This window comes from Anopheles coustani, assembly GCF_943734705.1.
Source record: "Anopheles coustani chromosome X unlocalized genomic scaffold, idAnoCousDA_361_x.2 X_unloc_107, whole genome shotgun sequence".
NCBI lineage: Eukaryota > Metazoa > Arthropoda > Insecta > Diptera > Culicidae > Anopheles > Anopheles coustani.
The window spans coordinates 1-9,729 of NW_026525057.1; positions in this window are offsets into that span (position 1 = coordinate 1).

Genomic DNA, 9,729 nt, shown 5'->3' on the forward strand with positions numbered 1-9,729 from the left:
CGGGTTGACCGGGTCGGCGGAGCCGGACTGTGTTGGACAAGTATCAACTTCGAACGTTTTAACCGCAACAATTTTAATATACGCTAGTGGAGCTGGAATTACCGCGGCTGCTGGCACCAGACTTGCCCTCCACTTGATCCTCGTAGAAGGATTTATGCTCTACTCATTCCAATTATGAAACATCATTAAAGAGTTTCATATTGTTATTTCTCGTCACTACCTCCCCGTCCCGGGATTGGGTAATTTACGCGCCTGCTGCCTTCCTTGGATGTGGTAGCCATTTCTCAGGCTCCCTCTCCGGAATCGAACCCTGATTCCCCGTTACCCGTTGCAACCATGGTAGTCCTCTATACTACCATCCATAGTTGATAGGGCAGATATTTGCGAGATCTGTCGTCGGTGCGAGACCATACGATCAGCATCATTATCCAGACTTCAACTCAATGACACGGAGAACCCGCGATTGGTTTGACTAATAAGTGCACCAGTTCCCGCGAGGGTCCTGGCATGTTGCATGTATTAGCTCTAGATTTTCCACAGTTATCCAAGTAACTAGGTTGATGATCTCGTAAATTATAGCTGTTATACTGAGCCTTATGCGGTTTCACATTAAATCTGTTTGTACTTAGACATGCATGGCTTAACCTTTGAGACGAGCGTATATTACTGGTAGGATCAACCAGAATTCCGACTTTGCGTTCGAATGTTCATTGTCCCATTGCACCCGGAGGAGCAAACACCACGTTCTATATGTTGTCAAGTCCGGTAGCACACGGGAGGCGAGCCCCCGTGCGAACCTCATTGCCCTCGTATCACACACACACCCGATGCACCGGACAGGCACTTGAGCGGCATTCGACTCCGCTAAGCGCTCGTGCGCCCGATTGTGCATGCGCTGACGGGGCCTTCATACCCCTACCACAGCGACCTTATGCCAAACTTCCATGAATACTTAGGTGAGCTGACAAGGGCCTTCATTTCCCTACCATCAACTAAAGGACACGCTAGGCGCGTCCGATCATTGCAACTGCGGGGCTTTCATACCCCAATCACCACAGTACGCAATTCACCAGAGTTTAATCACAACCCCCCCGGACATGGCACACTATTAACTTGCAACAAAACTTAGTGTGTGCCGGGCACATCGGTTCCACAAAATCATTCCCGATGTACCCCAATTGGGGTTGCGAACGCATTCACGGTCCTCTGACACACCCAACCAAGCGTGGATACTACATACCTCAAACACCCAGTACACTAACAGACAAATCAACATATGGTTGCTTTCCCCCAGACATTTGCCAATCACTTGGCACCCGGACGGGAACTCGCTCCTGATTGCGCCAATGCCACCCATTTGCCAAGAGCGAGTTCTGTATGTAGATTTCATTTGGAAAGACAACCGTGTACTGGATATTCTATCCGACGATTACAGATGACGAGTACGAGACTCGACTACACTCACGGATAATACATTTTGGGTCGAGATTGCTTTCGGGGTTTTCGATTGGTCTTGCGCTTGTAAACGTATAACTTTGACTTGTGGTAACCTCGGTATGTTAGTCGATCACGTGGTTGTGAACTGGTAAGGGTGGGCAATCTGTTCACTTGCACTCTGGGTAGGAATAGGTGAGCGCTATAGGTTAAGATCATTGTATGGTTCCATCGTGATGACTTTCGCTAGATAGTAGGATGTTTGGATAGTTATAACGTTTTTGGCCATTTGTTCATAGTGTTCGGTTCATTGAGGAATTCGATTGGTCTTTGCTTCACACACGTGGTCGATCACTTGGATGTGAACTAGGGTGAGAATAAGGTGTTCACTAGTGCTCTTAGGTTTTGGATCAGTACTGAGCACTTGATTGGTTTCGCATAATATGTATCCATAGTGATGACTCTTTCCAGCTTAAGATTTCGTTACCAGTTTCGAATCCTCCCCACGTTCGCTTTTACTTGGTTAGGTTTTCGAGTGTAGATTTGAAAGCAATCTCATGTATGTATCCCATCTGATATAAGCCACTGACAGTTCATGTCACCTCGTTCAACTCTCGCTGGGTCACAGAAGTATGTTACTGCGCCCATTATCCCTACTCGGATAGGTTCGGTTCGTTCGTTTTATACTACGGTGAGTAAACTCAATTTGTGCATCGCATAGCCATGGAAAGCAAGCTTTCGCGGGCCTCTTCGACTGTTTTGATACGAGCTGTGCCCGTGATGCTTGTCATCCCAGGATACTAGACCCCTTTGGACGACCGCATGACCATCAGAAAGTAAATTCCACGTTCGATTTGGGGTGTGAACCCCGAACATAAAGTCTTTGTGTAGAACCACGAGGGCTCTATAGTACCGATTCTCTCGGTACGCTTGGTCCGTGTTCCTTTATGTTCGTACTCTTGTGAATAAGATTCACGTTCGTTTTGGGATATTTGCTACTGTCACCGTTTGAGTACTATGGGGCTTGAACCCCTAACATAAAGTCTTTGTGTAGAACCACGAGGGTTCTATAGTACCGATTCTCTCGGTACGCTTGGTCCGTGTTCCTTTATGTTCGTACTCTTGTGTGTATAATATTCATGTTCGGTTTGGGATATTTGCTACATTCACCAGGGTCCCGTTCTTCATACAAGTCTGCCTTGCTAATGTGGTAACTTTATAGTGTAGTTCTGACATCCCAATTTTGGGACTTAGCCGATTTTTCGTATATTTCCATATGACCCATAGGGTCCCTTTCTTCATACAAGCTTGCCTAGGGCGATCGGTCAAAACTTGTCTTACTATTCGATTGGTCTTCGCACTTTCACCCTAGGCAGTTCGCCTAGGTCTGTCTTCTTGAGGAGGCCAAAACCCGAAATAAGGAGGTTCGGCCGACCCTGAAACCTCCCCTGTCTGAACTACACTAACCCGATTTTTCAGGGTCCTCAGCGCCATACAACTTTGCCTAGGTCACTTGTACTCTTGACTTAGGCCATCCGACTTGGTCCGTGTTTCTTCCTAGGGTTCACCTAGGTACTTTGCCTTGCTTGATGTGGTAACTTTTTAGTGTAGTTCAGACATCCTAATTTTGGGACTTAGCCGATTTTTCATGTATTTCCATATGACCCATAGGGTCCCTTTCTTCATACAAGCTTGCCTAGGGCGATCGGTCAAAACTTGTCTTACTATTCGATTGGTCTTCGCACTTTCACCCTAGGCAGTTCGCCTAGGTCTGTCTTCTTGAGGAGGCCAAAACCCGAAATAAGGAGGTCCAGCCGACCCTGAAACCTCCCCTGTCTTAACTACACTAACCCGATTTTTCATGGTCCTTAGCGCCATACAACTTTGCCTAGGTCACTTGTACTCTTGACTTAGGCCATCTGACTTGGTCCGTGTTTCTTCCTAGGGTTCACCTAGGTACTTTGCCTTGCTTGATGTGGTAACTTTTTAGTGTAGTTCAGACATCCCAATTTCGGGACTTAGCCGATTTTTCGTATATTTCCATATGACCCATAGGGTCCCTTTCTTCATACAAGCTTGCCTAGGGCGATCGGTCAAAACTTGTCTTACTATTCGATTGGTCTTCGCACTTTCACCCTAGGCACTTTGCCTAGGTCTGTCTTCTTGAGGAGGCCAAAACCCGAAATAAGGAGGTTCAGCCGACCCAGAAACCTCCCCTGTCTGAACTACACTAACCCGATTTTTCAGGGTCCTCAGCGCCATACAACTTTGCCTAGGTCACTTGTACTCTTGACTTAGGCCATCTGACTTGGTCCGTGTTTCTTCCTAGGGTTCACCTAGGTACTTTGCCTTGCTTGCTGTGGTAACTTTTTAGTGTAGTTCAGACATCCCAATTTTGGGACTTAGCCGATTTTTCATGTATTTCCATATGACCCATAGGGTCCCTTTCTTCATACAAGCTTGCCTAGGGCGATCGGTCAAAACTTGTCTTACTATTCGATTGGTCTTCGCACTTTCACCCTAGGCAGTTTGCCTAGGTGTAGCTTCTTGAGGAGGTCAAAACCCAAAATAAGGAGGTTCAGCCGACCCAAAAACCTCCCCTGTCTAAACTACACTAACCAGATTTTTCAGGGTCCTCACCGTCATACAACTTTGCCTAGGTCACTTGCACTCTTGACTTAGGCCATCTGACTTGGTCCGTGTTTCTTGCTAGGGTTCACCTAGGTAGTTTGCCTTGCTTGATGTGGTAACTTTTTAGTGTAGTTCTGACATCCCAATTTTGGGACTTAGCCGATTTTTCATGTATTTCCATATGACCCATAGGGTCCCTTTCTTCATACAAGCTTGCCTAGGGCGATCGGTCAAAACTTGTCTTACTATTCGATTGGTCTTCGCACTTTCACCCTAGGCAGTTTGCCTAGGTGTAGCTTCTTGAGGAGGTCAAAACCCAAAATAAGGAGGTTCAGCCGACCCAAAAACCTCCCCTGTCTAAACTACACTAACCAGATTTTTCAGGGTCCTCACCGTCATACAACTTTGCCTAGGTCACTTGCACTCTTGACTTAGGCCATCTGACTTGGTCCGTGTTTCTTGCTAGGGTTCACCTAGGTAGTTTGCCTTGCTTGATGTGGTAACTTTTTAGTGTAGTTCTGACATCCCAATTTTGGGACTTAGCCGATTTTTCATGTATTTCCATATGACCCTTAGGGTCCCTTTCTTCATACAAGCTTGCCTAGGGCGATCGGTCAAAACTTGTCTTACTATTCGATTGGTCTTCGCACTTTCACCCTAGGCAGTTTGCCTAGGTGTAGCTTCTTGATGAGGCCAAAACCCAAAATAAGGGGGTTCGGCCGACCCAAAAACCTACCCTGTCTAAACTACACTAACCAGATTTTTCAGGGTCCTCAGCGCCATACAACTTTGCCTAGGTCACTTGTTCTATTGACTTAGGCCATCTGACTTGGTCCGTGTTTCTTCCTAGGGTTCACCTAGGTACTTTGCCTTGCTTGGTGTGGTAACTTTTTAGTGTAGTTCTGACATCCTCATTTTGGGACTTAGCCGATTTTTCGTAAAATACCATATGACCCATATGGGTCCTCTCCTTCATATAAGTTTGCCTTGCTTGGTATGGTAACATTTGAGTGTAGTTCTGACATCATCATTTTGGGACCTAGCCGATTTTTCGTAAAATACCATATGACCCATATGGGTCCTTTGCTTCATATAAGTTTGCCTTGCTTGGTGTGGTAACATTTGAGTGTAGTTCTGACATCCCCATTTTGGGACTTAGCCGATTTTTCGTAAAATACCATATGACCCATCAGGGTCCTTTGCTTCATATAAGTTTGCCTTGCTTGGTGTGGTAACATTTGAGTGTAGTTCTGACATCCCCATTTTGGGACTTAGCCGATTTTTCGATCCATACCATATGACCCATCAGGGTCCTTTGCTTCATATAAGTTTGCCTTGCTTGGTGTGGTAACATTTGAGTGTAGTTCTGACATCCCCATTTTGGGACTTAGCCGATTTTTCGTAAAATACCATATGACCCATCAGGGTCCTTGCCTTCATATAAGTTTGCCTTGCTTGGTGTGGTAACATTTGAGTGTAGTTCTGACATCCCCATTTTGGGACTTAGCCGATTTTTCGATCCATACCATATGACCCATCAGGGTCCTTTCCTTCATATAAGTTTGCCTTGCTTGGTGTGGTAACATTTGAGTGTAGTTCTGACATCCCCATTTTGGGACTTAGCCGATTTTTCGTAAAATACCATATGACCCATCAGGGTCCTTTCCTTCATATAAGTTTGCCTTGCTTGGTGTGGTAACATTTGAGTGTAGTTCTGACATCCCTATTTTGGGACTTAGCCGATTTTTCGTAAAATACCATATGACCCATCAGGGTCCTTTCCTTCATATAAGTTTGCCTTGCTTGGTGTGGTAACATTTGAGTGTAGTTCTGACATCCCCATTTTGGGACTTAGCCGATTTTTCGTAAAATACCATATGACCCATCAGGGTCCTATCCTTCATATAAGTTTGCCTTGCTTGGTGTGGTAACATTTGAGTGTAGTTCTGACATCCCCATTTTGGGACTTAGCCGATTTTTCGTAAAATACCATATGACCCATCAGGGTCCTTTGCTTCATATAAGTTTGCCTTGCTTGGTGTGGTAACATTTGAGTGTAGTTCTGACATCCCCATTTTGGGACTTAGCCGATTTTTCGATCCATACCATATGACCCATCAGGGTCCTTTGCTTCATATAAGTTTGCCTTGCTTGGTGTGGTAACATTTGAGTGTAGTTCTGACATCCCCATTTTGGGACTTAGCCGATTTTTCGTAAAATACCATATGACCCATCAGGGTCCTTTGCTTCATATAAGTTTGCCTTGCTTGGTGTGGTAACATTTAAGTGTAGTTCTGACATCCCCATTTTGGGACTTAGCCGATTTTTCGTAAAATACCATATGACCCATCAGGGTCCTTTCCTTCATATAAGTTTGCCTTGCTTGGTGTGGTAACATTTGAGTGTAGTTCTGACATCCCCATTTTGGGACTTAGCCGATTTTTCGTAAAATACCATATGACCCATCAGGGTCCTTTCCTTCATATAAGTTTGCCTTGCTTGGTGTGGTAACATTTGAGTGTAGTTCTGACATCCCCATTTTGGGACTTAGCCGATTTTTCGATCCATCCTATATGACCCATCAGGGTCCTTTGCTTCATATAAGTTTGCCTTGCTTGGTGTGGTAACATTTGAGTGTAGTTCTGACATCCCCATTTTGGGACTTAGCCGATTTTTCGTAAAATACCATATGACCCATCAGGGTCCTTTCCTTCATATAAGTTTGCCTTGCTTGGTGTGGTAACATTTGAGTGTAGTTCTGGCATCCCCATTTTGGGACTTAGCCGATTTTTCGATCAATACCATATGACCCATCAGGGTCCTTTGCTTCATATAAGTTTGCCTTGCTTGATGTGGTAACACATGAGTGTAGTTCTGACATCCCCATTTTGGGACTTAGCCGATTTTTCGATCCATCCCATATGACCCATCAGGGTCCTTTTTCTTCATATAAGTTTCCCAAGACTTAGTGCTTTTTTCCTTTGGACACCAATATCACCCTTGCGGGTATCTTTGATCTTCTCACTTTGTATTGGCCGAATGTAGGTCTTGCCATGCCAAACATATAATTGTTCTACACCAAGTCTCTATCTCGTACCGCCAGCTCGGTACATTCGATTAACCTGCCCTTAAGGCACCCGGGACTTAGCCATTTTTTCACATTTTTCATGATTTTGAGGCAACTTTTCTCGACTTTGTCACCTTATATCACCAAGATCCTTTCCCTTTAGCGCTTCACTCTGTTCGTATGATATTTAGCGCTGACTATCACCTTTCTATCGCTGAGCTCAACTTCTTATTCGGTGCCATAGAGCCAGAGATATTTGGTGTATGCTGTTATAAGGGAAGTTTGTCACTTTTCCAAAGGCCCACTTTGGGACGCCCATATCTCACCTTCAGGTATCTTCGATCTTCTTGTCGTCTATGGACGAAACTTAGGTCTTGTCTTGGCCAACTTATAAATGTTCTACGGCCAAGCCGTATCTCTTACCGCCAGCCCGGTATTTTTGGACTTAGTCGGATTTTCGCCTCTCGTGGTAACAATTTCTGACTTTGACTCACAATAACACCCGAACGGTCACATGCTAGCGCTTTGCTTGGTAGGAATTATAGTTAGCGCTACCTTTTCTCTTTCCATCGATACCTTGTTCGTTCCATTCCATGCCATACAGCCGAAGTTATGATGTTTCCCGTTTTCCATATCATGTGGAGCTTATGCTCTGGGAAAACCATCTAACACCTGTACCACCCTTTTGGGTACCACCGATCTCGTCACTATGTTCGGGCCAAATATAGGTTATAACATGCCCAACATATAATTGTTCTACACCAAGTCTCTATCTCTTACCGCCTGCTCGGTATTTTACTCGTAAGTCCAAATTTCACAACTTGTACTTTTTGGCCCAATGTACTCGAGTTTCAATTTTGGTAACATTTTTCGACTTTGACACTTAATAACTTCCAAATCATGCTAGTTAGCGCTTTGCTTTCTTCTAGTCGTATCTAGCGCTGGGTGTTACCTTTCCAAAACATATCCTAGCTTAACAATCCATGCCATACAGCCGGAGCTATACGGTGCACAAGTCAAATCCATTTTAGCCATGTTTCATTTTTGCCAATTTTTGACCACTCGTATCACCCTTCCAGAGTGGTCCGATCTTCTCGCTCTCTATGGACGACTTTTAGGTCTCGTAAAGGCAAACTTATAAGTATTCTACGTCAACCCGCTATCTCTTACCGCCTGCTCGGTATTCTTGGTCTTGTGTGATTTTTGGAAATTTTGGTATTATTTTTCCACTTTGTCGCTTAATAACTCAGTTTTGCTCAACACTTAGCGCTTCGGTTGTTTGGGATTATAGTTAGCGCTCGGTTCGACCTTTCCAACACTGATCTAAGCTTGTCGATCCGTTCCATACAGCCTGAGTTATTCGCGATACCGTGTTTCAATCCATTTCTCAAGTCTCGTTTTGGTCCAACTTTGAACCAGCCATATCACCCTGATGGGTACCTCCGATCTTCTCGCTCTATATTGGCCAAAGTTAGGTCTTGTGGTAACGTACTTATGATTGTTCTACGCCGTGTTCGTAGCTCTTATCGTTCGCCCGCTATTTTCGATCATAAGGTGAATTTTCGCCTCTAAACCACCATTTTTCACCTTTGCCCTCTAATATGACCGACTTGCTCAACACCTAGCGCTTCGCTTGGTAGGACACATAGCTAGCGCTCGTCAAGACCTTTCCAACGCATATCCAAGCTTTCCGATCCGAGCCATACAGCCTGAGCTATAGGCGATACCGTTTTTCCCATTTTCTTGGTCACACGCACTTTAGGGTACCCCTTTTTGCCTTTGACCCTTAATACCTCCTCCGGGTCACTAGTAGGCGCTCAGCTTGGTAGGAAACATAGCTAGAGCAGGCCTTCACCTTTCCAAAACTGCCGAAAGTGTACCGATCCGACATCTAGAACCAAAGTTATGGTCATTCCCATCATGCTCTACTTTCATGGTCAACCTCCACCAAGCACACCTAGGTTGGACCAACTTTCACCAACTCATCTCGAACCCCAAATTTGCTTCGACCTACTAGGTTTCCCTAGTAAAGTGGTCAAAACATCCATTACAACACGACTGGTCTTTCTGGTGGTCGACCTAGGCGACTTTGTTCGACGACCACCACCCCATGGAACTAAAAGACGTCCCTTGATACGGACCACCGATACATTTTCCGGCCTGTCTAAACTACACTCATCGAAATTTTTTTGGGTCCCCACCGTCATACAAGTTTCCCTAGGTCAAGTTTTTCTTCCGGATCGGCCGCGGACCTCACTTTTCATTATCTAGGGAGGCCATAGGGCCCCAAAAGGGGTTTTTTAAAATTTTCGACACTTTCGACTTTGGTCGGATTTTTTCCGATTTTGGTCCGACCTAGGGACTTGGTGGTCCAAGGAGCCTCGGGACCAAACTTTTTTCTCAGGGGTCCCTACCTCCATACAACTTTGCCTAGGTAAATTTTTTGTTCCAAATCGACCGCGGATTTCACTTTTCAATATCTGGGGCTCGTGTAGAGTCCGAATATGAGGTTTTCTCATTTTTCGACATTTTCGACTTTTTTCGACTTTTTTCGGGTTTTTCGACCTAGGGGTCCGCCGAACAAATTTTGGGTCAAA